A 21,260-nucleotide genomic window follows, 5' to 3' on the forward strand; every position below is an offset into this window, starting at 1 on the left:
GACACTGTGTGTCCATTTGCATGTCATTTCCCAGAATCCCTTGCTGCAGTGGAAGTGCTGGGTGATAATGGTGAAAGGCGGGGTTGCACACCTGTCTAAGACATGCAAATGAGCATACAGGAATATTTCCATTTGCTATATGCTTTGCTGTGGAGGTTTTTTGTCACTTTTTTTTTACCCACTATAACTTTACTAAACACACACACAAAAAAAAAGAAAGTACATGAATTCTATGGTTTTACATATCAGGACATAACAATCATCTGTTCCTTAGCAGGACTTAAAATTAGGCAAATACAACCTCAGATGAACAACAACACATGACATATTACACCGTGTCATGATTTATTTAAAAAAAATAAAGCCAAAATGGAGAAGCCATGTGTGAAAAACTAAGTATACCTTATGATTCAATAGCTTGTAGAACCACCTTTAGCAGCAATAACGTGAAGTAATCGTTTTCTGTATGACTTTATCTGTCTCTCACATCGTTGTGGAGGAATTTTGGCCCACTCTTCTTTACAACGTTGCTTCAGTTCATTGAGGTTTGTGGGCATTTGTTTATGCACAGCTCTCTTAAGGTACAGCCACAGCATTTCAATCAGGTTGAGGTCTGGACTTTGACTGGGCCATTGCAACACCTTGATTCTTTTCTTTTTCAGCCATTCTGTTGTAGATTTGCTGGTGTGCTTGGGATCATTGTCCTGTTGCATGACCCAATTGTGGCCAAGCTTTAGGCCTCACATTTGACTCTAGAATACTTTGGTATACAGAGGAGTTCATGGTCGACTCAATGACTGCAAGGTTCCCAGGTCCTGTGGCTGCAAAAACAAGCCCAAATCATCACCCCTCCACCACTGTGCTTGACAGTTGGTATGAGGTGTTTGCGCTGATATGCTGTGTTTGGTTTTTGCCAAATGTGGCGCTGTGCATTATGGCCAAACATCTCCACTTTGGTCTCATCTGTCCAAAGTACATTGTTCCATAAGTCTTGTGGTTTGTTCAGATGCAACTTTGCAAACCTAAGCTGTGCTGCCATGTTCTTTTTAGAGAGACGAGGCTTTCTCCTGGCAACCCTCCCAACCAAACCATACTTGTTCAGTCTTTTTCTAATTGTACGGTCATGAACGCTAACATTTAACATGCTAACTGAGGCCTGTACAGTCTGAGATGTAACTTGTTTTTTTTACAATTTCTCTGAGCATTGCATGGTCTGACCTTGGGGTGAATTTGCAGGGACGTCCACTCCTGGGAAGATTGTCAACTGTCTTGAATGTTTTCCACTTTTGAATAATCTTTCTCACTGTAGAATGATGGATTTTAAATTGTTTGGAAATGGCCTTAAAACCCTTCCCAGATTGATGGGCAGCAACAATTGCTTCTCTAAGATCATTGATGATATCTTTCCTCCTTGGCATTGTGTTAACACACCTGAATGCTCCAGACCAGCAAACTGCTAAAACTTTGGCTTTTATAGAGGTGGTTACACTTGCTGATGATCAATTAATCAAGTGCATTTGATTAGCAGCACCTGTCTGCTACTTAGCATCATTATTCATATGGCAGCAGTAAGGGTGTACTTAGTTTTTCACACAGCTTCTACATTTTGGCTTTATTTTTGTTAAATAAATCATGACACGGTGTAATATGTCATGTGTTGTTCATCTGAGGTTGTATTTACCTGCTAAGGAACAGAAGATTGTTATTATGTCCTGATATGTAAAACCATTGAATTCAAAGAGTGTGTAGTTTCTTTTTCACACAACTGTAGTACAGGGGTAGAGGGCAACTTTTCTCTGACAAAATATTAATTGTGAGGGGGTGCTGCCTAGGATAGCAGGTTGCGCCCAAACGTGCCAGAGCGCCCTAGTAGGAGGTAATAATGTGGAAACCTGAACCTTCAGTTAGCTAGAACAGAGCACTTGTTCTAGACCTTCTTGTAAAAATTCCAGAATTGCAGGAAAAGGTGGCTTCAAGACGCTTACACTTTGGCGTTCACATCACAGATTAAATTGCTTCCAGATTCTATGATACACTGTAGAAGTAGTCATTTTACTTGCCGCCACAAAGGTGTGTGACAGCCCTGTTGATCTGAGCAGCACCCGATCAACCTCCATGCCATCAAAGTCCACTGCCCTGGACTGGGATGTTGCACTGGACCCTGGGATAGGAGGCCTTGAAACACCAGCAGTTACCACAGTTTGTCTACCGAAAGTTGAATTATCTGTGGGAACCAGGGTCTTCTTGACCAATTTGAGAGTATTGCCACCACATCTGCCTTGTCCTGTTTGATTTTTCTGAGAACTCTTGGGATCAGAGGAATTGGTGGGAACACATATGCGAGCTGGAAATTCCAAGAAAAGGAGAGGGCATTTGCCTTGGTAGGCCCTGGATGAAACATTCTTGTGCAGAATTTTTGTAATTTCAAGTTTTCCGACGTTGCCATGAGATCTATATCTGGTGTCCCCCATTTTGCGACGAATTGATTGAATGTCGTGTTTGAAAGGGACCACTCTCCTGGATCTAGGGTCTTCCGATTGAGGAAGTCTGCCCAGAGATTCCTTTCCCCTGTGATATGAATCGCTGTAAAGTCTGCTAGATGACATTCTGCCCAGGTTATAATTGGGCATAGTTCCTGTAGGAGTACAGGGCTCCTTGTGCCTCTTTGCATAGGTCACCGAAGAACTGTTGTCTGACCAGATTTTTAAGTTGCATCCTTGTAGTTGTGGTAAAAAGTGCTTGATTGCCTCCATTACGCTTTTTGCTCTAAAAATGTTAGATAACATTTCGTGACTTCCAATAGGCCAATGAAGATGGCCAAGCTCTGTCCCGAGTTGGGCACTCCAGCCTGTGACGCTGACATCAGTCGTAAGCACAAGCCAGATCCGATCTTGTAGGGGAAAACCTGCTTTTATGTTCGGGTCATGTTCCCAACATCTTAAAAGGATTCTCTTACATCTTGTGGTAAGGAAAACCATTGGTTCAGGCTTGCCGTCTGCCTCTGCCACTAGAGTAAGAACTTTGCTGAAATGTTCTTATATGCCATCTGACCCACATTATCACCTGTATAGTTGCTCGATCAGCCTCCTAAATTGGTGATCCCGCCATCGATTGCTGGCTCTGGCTGTTCTGACCATCTCCTTCAAGAGTGTTCTTTTGGTCGGAGGGAAGAGCCACTCTGCCTTGCTGTCTGATTAACTCCATTCCCAGGCATCTTAGATTCTGGCTTGGGCTTGTAAGGAATCGGGGAACACGTCCCCTGCGACGTGTTCCCTCCTTACCTATTGCTCCACACGCCACCGCGCCGCTTACAGAGCACACGTGCAGACGGAGGCTTTCTGCAAACATCACAGAGCTTGGCCCCGCCTCCTGCTCACGCGACGTTCATGCACCGCTCTCCAGCTGCGTGGCAACACTCCTATCACTACTAACAATGCTCACCTGTCTCCTGCATCCTCTGTCCAATTCCTGCTCCCGCAGTGGCCGCGCCTCCACTCCGCCTCTCACACAGATTGCTCCAGCCTTGCTACTGAAACCCTGCATGCTCAGTCAGTCATTCATTGCTGAGCATAAACCCTTGTTGCCTTGTGTTCCTGCTTTGCCTAGCCATGCCTTTCTTATTTCCAGTTGATCTCACTTGTACCGACCCGGCTTGACTATTGGACCCTCTCTGGATAACGACCCCGGCTTGCCTCTGACTACCCGCACTTCTCCATCTCTGACCACGCCTATTGGACACACTACTACCCCACCGGTTCCAACCCCTGACCACGGCACAACGGGCATCTACTACGCTGATGGCTCCGCCCAATGACCTTGGCAAGTATCTGGACTAACCCACTCTCTCCAACCAAGACACGGCTACGTTGACAATCCACTTCCCAGGCGTGCCCCCGCTGCTGTGGGTGCGCAGTTCTATACTTTACCACCTCAGTACCAGGGTCCTGCCTTGTTCGTGGTGAGCGCAAGCGTTACAGAGCTTAATTAGCTCTTCTCCGTGTTGACCAACCAGCCATGATGTGAAATTAATTCAGTCACCTTTTGGTTTTGGAGTCATAGGACTCCGTCCCGTGCCTTTATCACAATTTCGTCCAGGTAGTGCAAAATTTGTATTCCTTCTTTCCTTAATTCGGCAAATAAGTGTTAACACCTTTGTGAATATTCTTGGTGACGTAGAGGCCGAAGGGAAGAGCTCTGAATTTGTAGTGTGCTACTCAAATCTCAGATACAGCTAAACCCCGTTATAACGCTCCTTGGGGTCCACAACCCCAAGACCGCGTTACAACCGGCATCAGCTCTCGAGCCTCCTCATTACAGATTTGATTCTCCTCCATTGTGCCGCCTTACCAGTGCTCTTCCTGCTGTCCATGTGATCATATCTTTCTGCTCTGCTCATCGCTCTGCTCTCTTGCCATTTTTTTCAAACATTCTATTCAATGCTTTATTGACTACCAGACACAGACACAATTAAACATTAATACATTAATACATTTTGTACATTAATACATTTTGTACATTAATACATTTTGTACATTAATACATTTTGTACAAAACACATGCAGGGATTGAACTCAGGACCTTCTGATACCAATGCCTTGCCTCTTACCTCTACACCATAGGCTTGGTGCCACAAGACATAACCTATAAATATATTTATCTTCTACAACAGTGCCACAGGGTACATGTCAATGTTAAATCTTAAGTCTATTTCTAGATGTCTATGACATCACACAGCTTCTCTGGTGTAGTGGTAGAACTCTTAACATATGAAAGGGTCCTGGGTTCAATTCCTGTATGATATGATATGGTATAATATAATTAAATGTTTTAATAAATTATTATTTTAATTATATTGTATAATTTATAAATAATATATAATTATTATTATTCTTTATTAAGTAATAATTATGTATTAATAATTATGTATTAAGTATTAATAATAATTCTATATTAATAATTATTTATGAATAATTATTAATTAATAATACTATTATTAATTATATTATGATTAATAATTATCATTAACAATTAATACTTTTTACTAATTAATAGGTATTACTAATACCTAATAATTATTAATACCCAATTAGTAATAATTCAAACTTAATTATTAATAAATCTTATTAATACTTAATAATTATTAATAATTTATACCCAATACCCAATTAGTAATAATAATTATTAATACTTAATTATTAATTACAATTATTAATACTTACTAATTATTAAGTATTAATACGTTTTATTAATAAGTATTAATAATTATTATTAAGTGTTTAGTAATAATTATTAGTTAATTAACTGTTAATAATAATAATAATTCATAATCATACTTATTAATAATACATAATTAATCATAAAGAATGATTAATAATGAATTATTAATAAAGAATTATTATTAATACATCATTGATTAATAAATAATTATTACTTAATAAAGACTAATAAATAATTATATATTTATAAATTATACAATATAATTAAAAGAATCATTTATTAAAAAAATTAATTATACCATTTCATACAGGAATTGAACCCAGGACCCTTTCATATGTTGGTTAAGAGTTCTACCACTACACCAGAGAAGCTGTGTGATGTCATAGACATCTAGAAATTAACATTGACATGTACCCTGTTGCAATGGTATGATGTCATGCGGCCGTGCATGAGCGTTCTCTGTGGTACTGGTGTGCTCAACCAACGATTTGCAGCATAGCTTTCTGGCAGCCCCGAAACAGCAAACTCCTTGGAGGAGCGCAGACGTCCGGGCTTCAGTGGGAGAGAGGGGCGGATAACTCCTGTGGATCAACTACTAAGTAGTCATGTAAGCCCCTTTTCTACATTACGGAAAAATACTAGCCTCTACCTCAGCTAGGTAGGACAGGGGGAAAAAAGGGGGAGGGGAACTACCTGGGGAGGAAAGGATGGGCTGTTTATGGTCCTACCACAGGTAGATTTCTGTCCTATCTTAACTAGAGGGTGGAACTTAAAGCTGCAGTTCAGTCTTTTTTTTTATTTATTTATTTTTTTACTTCAGTAGTTTCATGTGGGCAATCTCTAATTACCTAAAGAACTGCATAGCTGCCGGTCAATTCGGTCTCCGTCTATTGATCGGCAAAGTTTGGCGACATCTTTAAATATGGGGAATGTAAATCGTTGCTATAGGAACAAGCATGCTTGTTAAAATAGAATACAAGAAAATTGGTCTTTCAAAGTTGTTTTTTTTAAAACAGAAAATGCTAAAAGTATTTTTTCTTACTACAGAACTGATTTATTAAAAAAAAACACACATGCAGGATATTGACTGAACTGCAGCTTTAACCCATTGGTGACAACCAGGAAAACTTGCTGCCAATTAGTAAAATGGAGAAATTAGCTTGAGCAAGAAGTCTTCCGCAGAGTTGAGGAAGCCAATCACTTTATGGAAAAGCCGTGCTGTAAAAAGGTCTCCTGCAAGCTACTAAAGCGTGCTGGATTCAAGTGCCTACTTTAAAGAGACACTAGTAGTGTGCACAGACGACAAAAACTTTGTCAACGGTGTCCTTCTCAATCATGACTACATATTGTGGTCACAAACCGATAAAGAAGGTAGCAAGTCTCTGTACTCCTGAGTACCAGGTAATTGCCCAAAGGCAAAAAACAGAAATCACTGGTGGAAGTGGAAGTCGCCTGGGAAAATGCTCCAAATTGCAGCTTAACTCGGGGTTCTCTCTCCCTCCAGCCATTCACTTGAGCCGCAGTGATATCGAGAGTGGAGGAACTAACTTCTGCCACGGTGAGCCCTAACTACCCACAAACAGGGGAGGGGTGTAACAGGGTGGATCCCCTGTCACATAGTGAGACAGGGAAAACATGATACAGCACTGAGTACAGCACTGAGGAGGTTAATTCTAAAGCAGGCTGCCTTAATTGATCTCCACAGCTGCCTCGTTAGGCCTTTATAAAACCTGCAGGGACCTCTCTCGGATCCAGGAAACTTGCTACTCCTGGACTACGCAAGAGGGATCACTCTGCAGCTTCGACCTACTCCTGCCAAATAGATTGTAATATGGTTTTAAAACCACTGACAAAACCTGTATAACCTTTTTCAATAATTAAATTATCCTTTCAGGTCTCTGGGGTCTTTCAAATTCATCCAAATAGAGTCATCATTTCTTTTACATCTATTTTTCAGTATTTTAGTCGTGCAATGTAGTCACGTAATTTGTTTTCTAAAGAACACACGTTTTCAGAACAAGATATTCGTGGAAACCAATTATTAATCACACAAGCAGAGAAAGCTTTAATATAAGTACATGTATCACATTTGAAAAATTAGGACAATCCGGAACAGACACAGGCAGGCCTAATATAGTAGCAGTCACAAAGTGTGTAAAATACTTATAAAAAAGAAAAATCTGCGCTAAATGGATCAAGAAAGTGCAATAAATGAGTGTAAAATACGGTGAGAGTTTGTTAGAGAAAATAAATGTGTGATATTGTAAAAGTGGAAGCATCCTATTGTACAGCTATTTTTAACAAGAGCTTTACCATTATCAATGTGTTAATTAATGAATAGGAAGAGCTTAAAATAGAATATTGGCAGTCGAATTACAATGCAAACTTGACCTTTAAAAAAATATCACAAGGATTCTGTTGTAGACAAAGGATTTAAACCCATGACCTTATTTTACCCTTTACACTGTGAAACTCCAAATGTTTGAAACCACCGTGTTCTGCATATAGTGTTGAGGAAACTGCCAAGTACCCTTTCTCCCAAGAGAGATCAAATTGGATTCTCTTTTTTTTTTTTTCTGGTGTGATACATTCTTCTGAGCTACATTAGTTCCTTTGCTGCATTAATGAAGATTTAGAAGCAGTATTAACCATTTGCTGTTGACGACAAAGTTAAGAAAGCAACAAACCATCAAGTTTCTGGTCACGATTTTAGATGGTAAAATCTTGTTCCAACTCTATTATATGTTGCTGGATAGCTCAACTTTTCTCTTTCCTGGTTGAGAAAAGGCCTGGGAGCCACTCTTTGTCTCACTATAGTTGTTAAACCAAGTACTATAATGGATCCGTAACAAAGATCATTTGCAATGAATTGTGTTTTTTCATCAAGTGGCGCACAAAGGACAACACAAGTTAAATAGGAGCAGAATACTAAGTCTGTGCTTATTTAGAAGGCAAGAAATAACTTGAAAGGTAGATTGAAATGTAAACCACAGTGTTTGCAGAGTGCGGGTGTCACCAGCAATGATACAGATACACTTTATCCTCTTCAACCATAAGTGACACTTTAGTCAGAGTATTTGTGACTTGAAGCTGTAATAAATAAGCAATTCATTGGCCGTGTGGTAGACTGGACCTCAAGGCAGCACTTGGGTAGAGGTGGAGACCAGAATAACACCTATGTGCTTCCCTCTGCATCCTCACAGGGAGCAGACCGTACAAAAAGGTACTTACATTAGATACCATGGGCCTGAGGGAATGATGGGTAGTTATGGACCTGGGGGTGGGGGGGTGTAGTTATGAACAGACGGAGGGGAAGTTATGGACCTGGGATGATGGAGGAGATATGGGCCTGGTGGGTATATAGATAGGGCCACAACAGAGAGGGTAGGGGGTGGAGAGGCCGAGAAGTAAATATGTTTAAGGAAAGTTAATACCTAAAGCTTCTAACCATTAACCCTCGTAGTGTCAGCGGATACTATATTGATTTAACCCTCCAGTAAACTGTTCGATAAATTGACATATATAGATTTTATGTTTTATGATGCAGATCGCCAAAGATCTGCTTGTGATTTGAGGATAGAACAAAATGGCTGTTATTTTGTTTACTGCAACGGATGTTTAAGACTCATTATATGCAACAAAAAAGAAATATGGAATAAATATGTCCACTTGTTCTTTGGTTTCATCCTGAGCAAAAAACGCCAGCCTACTTTGCTTTCACACCAAACATTATTAGAGGTGTAACCTTTCAACAGACCTGTGTTTTTCCTGTGGATCCCCGGCTGTTTAATTGCGTTGCAGCCAAAAACACGCCTATCTGTCTTTTTCCTGACATTAAATAATAATTAGAGTAGAAATCCTTGGATTGCAGCGGTGCACAGCAAAGTGAGTGAGAGGGGACCAGCAAGGTGTGGGTTAAAAAATATTGTTTATTGAAATCACATGGTAACGGGGACAGACACTGAGTTACCATGTGATTTCAATAAACAATATTTTTGCAATCCAAGGATTTCTACTCTACACTACTTCTGAGCGTGATGCACGCACCATGAGAAGCTGCCACTCGTGAGTATTGTTTTTCCCCCTTCAATATGGGGATTTGTTGACCGGGAACAGTGCTGCAGTGAGGATTTCATGCCCCGCGGAGTCACACAAGAATGATGGTATGTTAACCCTTTACCAACTCCAGCATATGGGCAGTCATACATTATAGTACAATCACTGCACTCAAAACACTGGGTCCAATACTCTCTCTTTTGGCTTTATGTGCTGCTGCTCTCACCATGATATGTGGACTTTTATATTCAAGTTTGGATTTCCATTGAGTCCGAATCAGATTGAGCACTGTTGTTGGGACTTGTGCCCCAAACTACCTATTAAATAATAATTACTTTATTTCCCAAATTGGGCATGTCTCAACTTACTCTAATGATTTTTTCCCCCTGAAAAATAACAAAATAGAAAGACAGAAGCAAATCCTATTTTAAGTGTGTTTCTCGATGTTCCTTTTATAGAGGAAGGAATAAGAATCCATCTTCCTGAAGCAAATATTCAACATTGTGGATTTCAAAAGAAATAGATCCTACTAATTTAGATTACAAAATCTTTGGGGGCAGGGAAATTATGTACCTAGAAATTATAGGTATTATGCATCAGTGTCCCAAATGCAAGGGTGGAGCAAAAGACTGTAGCAAACGTAACAGAGAAGATCCAGTTGAAAGCAATTGAGAGATGTTTCTTTGACAAATCTAGGGTTATTGCTTTGTCCCACTTTTGCAAGCAGGAGACTTGGATACATTGCAGTATATGGGTTGGGCATATAGAGGGCAAACACTAGACACACATCAAAGGAATAGTTCTTTTCGATAAACTGTTCACACCAATCATCTTGTCCAGGGGTGCGTAAACTGGGGGACGCAAGATTTTCTTGGGGGAGGGAGAGGTCCCTTTGGTTTCTTTAGGAATAAGGCTGCGTCCATAATGCAGGATACAGCGCAAGCTATGTAGCTCGCACCAAAACAAACACTATGATGCCAACGCATATGCGCATAGTGCGAGCGCATGCACATGCGCTACAGGGAGAGCGGCACTTTGCAATATAAACAAGTTTGTATTTCAAGCGCGAAGCCGGGACGCCTGAGAGCGTGGAAGCTAGCGCGTTCCACTATGGACGCAGCCTAATGAAGAATTTTAATTTAATCACGGTCTCTCAATGGGGAAGTGCATGTCTATCAAGTGTTTACGCAAGTGCTAACCCACCCAGCACCTGTGAGAGGGCTCCTAAAGATAAGAAAAAAAGATAAGAGACAGGGAAGGTGGGTGTGGGGTGTGGGCATGGCCTGTGCATACTATTGTTCAGCAGATAGTGACATTACACAAAAGGGAGAAGGTAGATGAAAATAAAACCCCATCCCTTATTTCAGCTTGCCTAAACATGTCACTACAATTAGTTAATTTGTTCAAAGTAAAGGTTGCAGTATATTTTATATGGGAAATTACATTTAAAAAATGCCCATTTATGTTTTTTCATTAAAAAAAGTTGTTATTCAGCCACCATGATCTTCAAACCTGTTAAAAATGTATAGATTTAGTGTACAGATAAATGTATGAAGGTGCTAACATTCACTCAGTTTCAGCACTTGGTTCCCTGCAAAAATAGGCATAGATTCACTAAATTCTGTTAAATATTGCACCCGGTAAAAATGTAAGGTTGCACTTAAAAATTTTGAAAGCATCACCGTATTCACAAAAAAAGTATATATAAATGGGTGATAAGAAAAATGAATTACTGCATAGATGCTGAATTTAACAGTAAAAGTAAGCATTAAACAACTCTAGCGATGGATGCAATTCTCAGGGGGGTGAGGGGGAACGTTGATGTCACACCCTCTAAGGCACCTACCACCACATCCACCTCTCCCCATCCCCTAACACTCCCACCTCTCATATCTACAGGAATGACTTACCCTGTACGACCCCATTAGCCAAACCGCTATTATTATCATCCTTTATTTGAGAAGCATCAACATTCTGCATCGTGGTACAGTGAGGGTACAGTGTGACATCAATTACATAAACTGAATGACATACAAATAAGGACAGACAAGCGCAAGCAGATACAGAAAGACAATGAGTGAGTGCCCTGCTCCTGAGAGTTTACAATCTAGAGCGAATAAGGGGCAATGTTGAAACAAAAAGGTAAAGTGGCTGTTCATTGTGGGACCAAGACTACATCAAGATGGAGTATGCTCTAGTCGCACCGCTGGATCCATTAAGGTTTGGGAGTATGGATGTTAGGGGGTTTTAAGATAGCATGGAGTTTGGTCCAGCTGCACAGCTGGTGCAATAGTGTTGGTGGGTGGATGTTAAGGGTATGACAGATAGGCTTCCTTTAAAAAAAAAAAAAAAAAAAAAAAGAGAATGCTTGTCAATGTCTGAAATCTGGGGGAGAGTGCTGGTATGTGGAAGGGAATTCCAGAGAGGGGGCAACACGGGAGAGGTCATGTAGGCGGGAGTGAGGAGGTGATAAAAAGGCTGGAGGGGAGGCGGGTGTCCTGGGCAGAACGGAGGATGCATTTAGGGATATATTGGGAATGAGGGCAGAGATGTAAGGGGGGAGGAGGGGGACAGCATCGTTGAGAGCTTTGTATGTCAGAGATACGGTTTTAAATTAAAAAAAAAAAATAGAGGATATGGGAAGCCAATGTATGGATTTGCATAGTGGAGCAGCAGAGGTGCAGTGGTGAGTGAGGTAGTCTGGCCACAGAATTTTGGATGGATTGAAGTCAGAAGAGGCGGACCAGGGGTACTTTGCTGTTGTCAAGGCAGGGCATGATATTTGAGTGAAATACAATTTTTATTGCGAGTGAGAAATTGGCATATCCTAGCAATGTTTCGGAGGTGAAGGCGGCAGAACATAGTGAGGGCTTGAATGTGAGGAGTGAAGGAGAGGAAAAGACGAGGCTCAGCGAGGGGAAAAAAAATCTGTGTAGGGATAACAGTGATGGGGAGGGGGGGGAAATTATTCTGTTTTGGACATGTTAAGCTTCAGATTACGGTGGGACATCAGGCACAGATTGCAGATAGACAATTGGTGACATGGGACAAGAGGGGGAGAGGTACATTTGGGTGTCATCAGCATAAAGATGATGCTGAAAGCCAAAGGATTGTATTAGTTCACAGAGAAGGGGTTATAGAATGAGAAGAGCAGAGGGCCAAGGACAGCCTTATGGGACCCCCACAGAAAGAGGGAGGGAGAGGCCATAGAAGAAAACACAAAAAAGAGCGGTTGGATACGTAGGACTTGAACCAGAAGAGGGCTGTATCACAGAGGCCAAGGGTGTGCATGAGAAGGGGGTGACAAACAATGTAAAAGTCAGCAGAGAGATCTAGGAGAATTAGTAGGGAGAAGTGACCCTTAGACTAGCTGTGAATAGGTAATTGGTCACTTTTGTTAGTGCTGTTTTGGTGGAGTGTACAGGGTGGAAACCAGACTGCATAGAGTCAAGCAGGGTGTTGTAGGAGAGAAAGCAAGTAAAGCAATTGTATACAAGCCGCCCAAGCAGCTCGGAGGAAAAGAGAGAGATAGGATGGTAATCAGACAGAGGCTGGGTAAAAAGAGGGTTTCTTTAGAATGGGCGTGCTGAGTGCATGTTTCAAGGAAGAGGGGAATGTGCCAGAGACGAGCGAGAAGTTAAAAAGGCGAGTTACGGTGGTGCTTAATGTGACAGAGAGGGAGCTGAGGAAATCAAAGGTGGCATGTTGTAGGGTGGGATAAGGAGGAGCACAGAGACCTTTTCAGTTAAAGGGAAAAAATGGATTTCAGTGTCCAAACTGAGTTAGGTGTTGCATGTGCAACATGACCTGAAAAGATGCCATGTCTGATGGACGCAATGTTATCTGATAAGTAGGTGGCAAGGTCTTGGACCATGACAGTGGAAGGAAGTGAAGGTGCAATTGGTCACAGAATGGGAGTTAAAGGTGGCAAACAGGCATTGAGGGTTAGAGGACTGAGTTAGTACGAGAGAAGAAAAGTAGGTTTGTTAGGCAAGGTAAGCGGTAGGAGGAGGAATTTGTAATGAAGGAAATCTGCTGCAGCTCGTGATTTCCTCCAGTGACTTTCCCCAATGCGTGACCGCTTTTGGATGTAGTGGGTGGAGCTTGTGTGCCATGGTTGCGATTTAAGTTGTTGGGGGCGACGTGTGGTGGCAGCAGCAGTTTTGTCTAGGGTTGATGAGAGTGTGCTGTTAGCATAGAGAGGTTGCCAAGTCTGGGCAGGAAAGATTACGGATGGGGGAGGAGAGGTTGTAAAGATGTTGAAAATTAGAGAGGGTCTAGGAGTAGGGGTGCGCAAACTTTGTGCGCTGCGCCCCCCTTACCTAAAATCCGGCGTCAAATGACGCGCATGGTGACGTGACATCATGTGACCTGCGGTGTCATTTGGCACGCGTTGCCAAAAAGACAAGGTATAGGAGACACTGCAGAGGCCTCACGCGATCTCATGGCACTTAATTTAAATGCCGTGGGGAAGAGCGCGGGGCCTCTGCAGCCACCGCGCCCACCCAGAAAAATATTATGCCCCCCCCACTTTGCACAACCCTGGTCTAGAGCCTGTAGGTTTCTGTATGTGTATGTGGAAGTAGGTGCTGTGGAGGATGGAGAGGGTAGAGTGAGGCTAAAGGTTAGGTGTTGATGATCTGAGAGAGATAAGGGAGTGTTAGAGACAGAACAGAAGATATCAGATCAAGGATGTGTCCCTTACAGTGAGTAGAAGAAGAGGTCTCCACTGGGAGAGACCATAGGAGGAGGTTAAAGAGATGGGGAGCTGAAGTGGCATTGGGATGGTCTATAGGTTTGTTACCTACTGTCATCCTGGGAGACGTTATGTCAGAAGTGAAGAAGCCAGGCGGCAAAGTTGTCAAGAAATTGAGTAGGTCCAGGGGAAAGATAGATGACAATAGGAACACAAAAGGGAAATGAGGGAAAAGACATGGACAGCGTGGACTTCAAAAGGATGAGAAGGAGATCGAGGGGAAAGAAGATATGAGATGAAATGTGCAACATAAGAAAGTAGTATGCCAACTCCACCACCCTGTCTGTTCCCTGGTCTAGGGGTGTGACTGAGGGAGAGGCCACATTGGAGGGTGCAGCATGAGTGTGTTCCACTCTAATCATTGTGAAGTGATAATATGGATATGTTTAAAATATAACTTTTACTGGATGTGGAATAAAAATAATATAAAAGGCTCGAAGATGTACACAATCTTATTAGCTACTATATACAAAAAAAATAATCTAAGTGGATCAGAAGAGAAAGTGAATCATAACTTTAATTGAAGAAAATATATACAGCAAAAGTGACCGAATACAAAAAGTGAATTAAAATTAAGTAGGGAGGGTGTCAACTTTAATCCATATCTTTAATTAAATACTGAGACAGAGAGAAATGTTGTTGCAATAGACCAGGAATGGACAACTCCAGTCCTCAATGGCCACCAACAGGCCAGGTATTAGGGATAGCCCTTCTTCAGCACATATTCTGAAGCAGGGATATCCATAAAACTTGGCCTGCTAGTGGCCCTTGAGGACTGGAGTTGGCCACCCCTGCAATTGACTGTATCAATGGCGTTAAACTCAGGCAATATTACAGAAAGTCAATTGATCAATAGTAGAGGTGCACACTATTATTATACATATTAAGTACCTTTTTAATATTAAATAGTACCTTTTATAGATTAGCAGATAGAATGTGCTCAGGAACAAACCATTTCATAGCTTGCTGTGCTGTTACATAGTTATCTCCTATTGTTCAAGAAAAATTGTATTTACTGTATACATTGTTGTCGAGTCGTCAACAATTGATCACAAAATGGAGGTCCCTTGAGCCAGAGCCAGTATTGACGAAACATTGCTAGAATCGAATGCTAATCTATGTGCCTAGGTCAAGTGACTTGTCGGCTGAAAGTGGAGATCAGGGTGCATAGAAGCTGGCATCCTCGCTGTCCTAGACTAAAAAAGGCTGACCAGTTGTATAGGTATTTCTAAGATGCATGTCTAAGCTAAATTCAATGTTAACCAGCTCTCCGCTCTGCTACCTGTACCCGCCCGCTACCGGCGTCACTGACAAGTGACGTCACTAAAAACTGATGCGCGTCTCATGTGGAGTCACTTCTTCCTGGGTGAACGGAGGTGGCTCCGAGGAGGGGATTACATAGCAATGTCTTACTATAGTAACGATGTGTAGTCATGGAAATCCTGATCTGATGCGTATACTCTGCCATAGTCCCTCCTCCTCTATGCTTCTGCATTGCTACAGAGGATGTCTTTGGCAAGATTAACTCCTTAGGCTTAAGATAGCATTTCTTTATATCTCATCCATCTGTTGGATAACTGCATAAGTAAATTCATCTGTCCACTGATTTACCAATATTTGATTCCTGATCATCATTGTTTGTTATAAGTGGCTATAAATTGCTTGTCATTAACCTCAAAATCCCTCTAAAAACAGTTGACAACGTAAAAACATAATTTCTGTCTTCCGTTATCTATTTACAATAATTTTGTGATTTTCTTCTATTTGTTTAAGAACGCAACAATCCAGTATTGTATTTCTCAATAATAGAGACGGTCAGGTTAAGGATTTACAACCCTATAAAACATAACATATGTTTATGTTTCTCCTTTGGAATCTTACATTGGGATGTATGCTGTTAGTTGAGGTTTGTAGATCTGTGTTAACATTGCTAAATCGACAGGGAAAATTCAAAACCCTCATTCAAACCCATTGGGCTCAAAGTTTTCAGAGGATGTACCCGTATTGACTCCCGCTTCAGTAGCTGAAAACGCTATCGCCTGGCCTGCCTCATAGACGTGCAGCCTGTTGGTCGGTCGTGCGCAGTATGGACGCCGCCTTAGAGTTGCCATCACGCATCTCATTAACATGTCAATGATACCTAAAACTAATACTGACACCCACCCTACCTAATTAATTCGCTTTTTGTATTAGGTCACTTTTTGCTGTCTATATTTTCTTCAATTAAAGTTATGATTCACTTTCTCTTCTGATCTACTGGGATTTTTTGATTATAGTAGTTAATATGATTGTGTACATCTTCAAGCCTTGTATATATTTTTTATTCAACATCCAGTAAAAGTTACATTTTAAACATATCCATATTATGACTTCACAATGATTAGAGTGCAACATTAGTAAGTTTTCTTCTTCCATTTTCTTTGCCTGAGGTCATGACTTTGCATGAAGCTGTGGTGTTTCCAGTTGGCATGTGCAATGCACGAATCGGCAGATGTGTGACTTTTGGCTGCTGTCGAAAACATGCCGCATTTGGCAGTGCCAGGGTGTTGCAGAGGGAATTGGAGAGGAAGGTGTGACGAGTGTGTGCAGACAAGTGTTGGGAGAGACTGTGGTAAATGAAAGTTGGGGGAGTGTGTTAATGGTGCAGACGAACAGGCGTGGAATCAGTGTGGAGAAGTGAGCTCACTGTAGGCTGCCTAGTGATATCCTTGTGTAGATAAAATTGCAGAAGGATCCAGTCTCCAGTCCACCTCCCATCTAACTATATATTCACTTAAAGATGATCTCTTTGGATGCAATGCGTCCTTGGACTAATTTGAAATATATACATCTGAACCATCACATGACCTCCACCCTATAAAATCTGCCTATTACAGGCTGGACATTTAGCAAACAACACAATTATGGATCAAGCATTCTATCCCCTAACATACCAGAAATCAACAAATACATTAAGGGAGGGGTGATTCTTGTTCACAGGGGGTTGACAGATGATTCTAATGAGGTAAGCAAGGTGAATACTTGGATGAAGAGATAATGCAATTAGTTCCATGTCACAGCAGTTGAAGTTATTGTCTTGCATGATGTACAGTATATGTGTGATGAATTAGCAGGATACTGCAATGCCCACATTGGGACCAGCCAGGTTCATTTAATTGGTGAAATCATGCAGAAGACTCAGACAGTGACAGAGTGCCACACCCTCAGCTCCCTTTTCTGTAGTGATGTCACAGCATATGGCAAAGCAGGATCTGCACCATTCTCATTGCATCAACAATGCACCCTGCCCAATAGCTCAGACTATGGATTTGAAGCAGTAATGAAACAGCAGATCTACCATGCAAGCTGACATCAACATACATTTTGTGGATGTGAAATATTTTAACAGACATGAGCAGCTAGCTATATTTGAGATAGGGTGTGGTTATGATTAACACTTGTTCCACATTTTGTCATGGTGTCCGTATTGCTTTAACATCATATTGACTTAATGTAGAGAAGTTTAAAAATATTCAGAGAAAAAGCCCATGTAGTCATGGAAATCAGAGCAACCATCTCTTCATATAGCCTGTGTGTATGTATCCGTGATTAACATTACGTGCACTATTTAGTTCTACTCCCTCAAGGTTTCTTCATTTACATACAGGAGTGGTACATTTTGCTTTCATTAAGTACCTCTTCACTGAGCACAAGTTTATTTATATTTGCTAACCAGCTATTCTGGGAAAACAGCCTGTACAAACCATGAATTCTCTCTAAAACTGCACAGCATGACTAAGATTTCACACTTGGTATTATAGCAAAGATAAATTACTCTTTTCATATTTTATACCCATCTTTTACGATATGAAAGGTTAATAGATAACACAAACGCTTACAAAGAATACTGCACGCAGGCAGATGTTTATTTTACATAGTATGACCAAAATATGTAAACAAAGTGAATGTCTTGCATAATACAATAAGGCATATAATCTATTTTTCTGTTATCCAAAACATAGACAAAAATGTGCAATGTCCTTCACAAATCATCATTTTGTTTATAAAATCACAAGTAATCCCATGTCAATGTAAGAAGGGGATCTGAATAAGTTAAAATTGGTTGATGGTCTTTAGGGTCAACATGAGCTGGGAAGGGGTTGCAAAGGTTAACATGAACTGGGGAGTGCTTCAGGGACCAACACAAGTTGATATGGAATTAGCAGTCCAAATGTGTCAGAAGTCTGTATAGTCAACAGAAGCTGGGGGCTATGTGCTCAGTATGTTCACAGAGCACTGCAGGGGACAACATAGGCTTGGGTGCTATGAAGACTAACTTAAGCTATTGTAAGCAAGAGCCAACACAAGCGAGAGAGATGTGGAAAAAACAATATTCTGTTCATTCATTAGAATTAGAAGGAACCAAAGTACTAATGCTACTTGTGATTTAAAATATCTTGCTTTAGATTACAGATTAAAGATAAAGCAGCAAAGCAAATTAAATTTTTGAAGTTGGTGGTACAATTTTCAGCTGACCAAGGACACACCACCACATTATTGTGTACCAGTAAAAACATGAGCTAAAATACATCAGAAGAAAATCAAACAGACTTATTAAAACATGAACTATTGATGGCAGCTTTTTAAGCAGAATTGCAATTTAATGTAAAATAAGATTGCACATATAAAAACATTCCCATGTCAATGCAAGTGCACAACTTGTTCCATCACCCAGCCTGATGACTACAATAAAATACTGTAAACTTTGACAGTTCAAACATGTCAAGAGATTTAAATATGACATGCATCGCTTCATCAAAAATACAACAGGGGAGTAAAAATAACATCTTCCCTGTGCTCACGTCCCACAAAGTAATGGATTTTAGTTGAAACAACACCCTCTCCTATTACTCTCATTGTCCATCTATCACAAACTCACCAGCTTCGCTTTCAACCGCGTCCTCCAAGAGAAGCCCACTGAGCAGCAGGAGCAGCAGCTATGAGAAAGCTGGCAGGGACCTTGAAGGTTTTGTAGGGAAGATGCCAAGCTGAAGAGACTGGGAGCGCTGGCACTGCAGAGGTCCAGATCTCCAATTTACTATATCACCACACCCACCGCATTGCAGAACCCACGGGCTGGAGATGCTCACACGCTGCTGGAGAGCAGCTCAGTGACCAAGATCACAGCACACACTACACCCCATAGAGAAGTGGGCAACCAGCCACAGCCCCTCTCCTTATTCCTGGCTTCAGAGCATGCGGATAATATCTGGTGGGATCAGCACTCAGTCATAGAAAAAAAGGGATAAATAGCGGCGGGGAAATACGCTGATGCTGTGTTCAGTTATCGATTGGTCAGGCCTGCCAGCATTATTGAAACACATGGGAGGTCTGTATGAGCTCCCTGCGTTCCACAGAGCGTTCCATGCACAGGAAGTGCAGGACGACTGAAAAACGGTGATTGCAAACGTCAAGGTACTTACAGGGACTGAATAACCGCCTGGGATGTACACTATAATTTAGCCTGAGGAAGGGGTCAGGGAGAAGACTTGAAACGTTGCGCATTGTGCGAACAGTGTGTCTGCAGAGTAATCCCCATTGATTGTTTTATTTTGCTGGTACATTAAAGAGGAAACCTAGTTGATAACCATTAGAGTATTTTTTTCCTGAGTATTCTTTATCCTTTTTTTCTATTACTAAGTGCTGACTCAAAAAGGTATTTTGTTAGCACATCTGTGTATATTCACACTGATTGATCTTTCATTGTTTTTGGCTTTACCGATGTACTCGTCTTCATTTCATCAATGCAACCTGACCCCTTGTGCACATACAATGTAATTTTTACGAATAGTGCAATACGGTAACATGATAACAGAGCAGCCTGCTTATCAGTGTAAAGTGATAACCCATGGGATCCCAAACAAGCATATGCAAAGTAAATTATGCAGTACTTTTTTCATGCAGATTTCTCCACTGAATAATTATGTATTTCTCCCCGCTGTCCAATTCAAGGCTAATGGGTTATACTGTCTTGCAAATGACCACGGGAGTAGCATTAAGTTAAAAAAAAACGGCGCCTCGGAAAGCCCTAGATACAATCGTGCAACAATTTCTAAGATTCCCGCAGTTTGCACAGGGAGAAAATACACTGAATATTTAGTCCATGCTATTTTAAGTTTAAAAAAAATCCCTCCCCCCTGCACGAAAGAGGATTACATACCTTGGATTTCAGCAAAATGCCTGCACCCAGAGGGCTCTGAGTAGTCAGGTCAGATGGATGTGCAGTGACGAGTCAGCTGCACAGCACAAGTTGCACAGCAGACCAGATGCAATAGCGACTCCCCCCCCTCTACTGTACCCTGCTCTTCTCCGCGCCGCAGCCAATCGGACTATCAGAGTGAAGCTAACCCCACCCATGGAACGGGAAGCCCACCAAATCACCGCCATGACAAGGGGATGGTAGAAGAGGCATCATCTCACATCACTGGCATAGAGGCAGAATGGTAGCAATATCTGACTAGGTATGTCTGGGCTGGTGCAGCCGGGAGCTGGTTACTCTCAGGAGGGATGACCCCATGATTTACACCTCCCATACACACCAAATGCACTCACTCTTTATATAATGTAGAGACACCCATAAAGCATTCACTGCCATCACTATATTTAGATGCCTATCTGTATGGATGATTTCCACCACTTAAATGAATCATCTTGTATTCTTCCCATAATTTGATATAGCTTTTTAGTGTCAAGTGTGACTTGACACATTACCTGCACTATGTCTGATCAAAAAATAATTATTGGGCAATCATCTTTGAATGCTTATTCTTGAAACATCCACAGGGAATTATTGCACAGAAACAGTAAACGAAGTCGGTTTTCTAAAATAAAACCCATTTTCTTTAAAAACAAGGTGGAATTATAAGTATGTAAATTAAAAAATTAAAAAATAGTACTATCCTGCATTCTAGTACAATCACACTTGGAGAAGCAAAACTAAACGGTAGCCCACTTCCAGATGTCATTATTCTCCCTGCCTATGTTACTTCAAGATCTGTGCCAGGTTGGACTTGCACAGACATTATTTACTATTATGTTTTCAGGACTTTTCCAATTATTGTCTTAATCCAACTCATCAATTTTCAAAAGCTCCCAGTTTTGGGATTCCAGAATATACAGTAATACACATACTGATTTTAGGATAACCTCGAAAAGAATTCTGCAGTTCTTTCAATTTGCAATGATCATGGAT

The 21,260-nt window shown here is 41.2% G+C and overlaps 1 protein-coding gene across 12 annotated transcripts in view; it reads right to left on the reverse strand.

Moving 5' to 3' along the window:
- The window catches only part of EPB41L3 (erythrocyte membrane protein band 4.1 like 3), a 270,323-nt gene that overhangs the window by 176,235 nt on the left and 72,828 nt on the right, over positions 1-21,260 (reverse strand). The window contains exon 1 of one of the 12 annotated variants that reach the window (XM_075585301.1): positions 20,229-20,371. The exons of 10 other annotated variants lie outside the window; for them this stretch is intronic. The gene's annotated coding sequence lies outside the window, so the exon portion shown is untranslated. Of the gene's footprint in view, positions 1-18,947; positions 19,431-20,228; positions 20,372-21,260 lie in introns of those variants that run through there. One more of the 12 variants, XM_075585302.1, reaches the window with a different exon arrangement.

This window comes from Ascaphus truei, chromosome 2, assembly GCF_040206685.1.
Source record: "Ascaphus truei isolate aAscTru1 chromosome 2, aAscTru1.hap1, whole genome shotgun sequence".
NCBI lineage: Eukaryota > Metazoa > Chordata > Amphibia > Anura > Ascaphidae > Ascaphus > Ascaphus truei.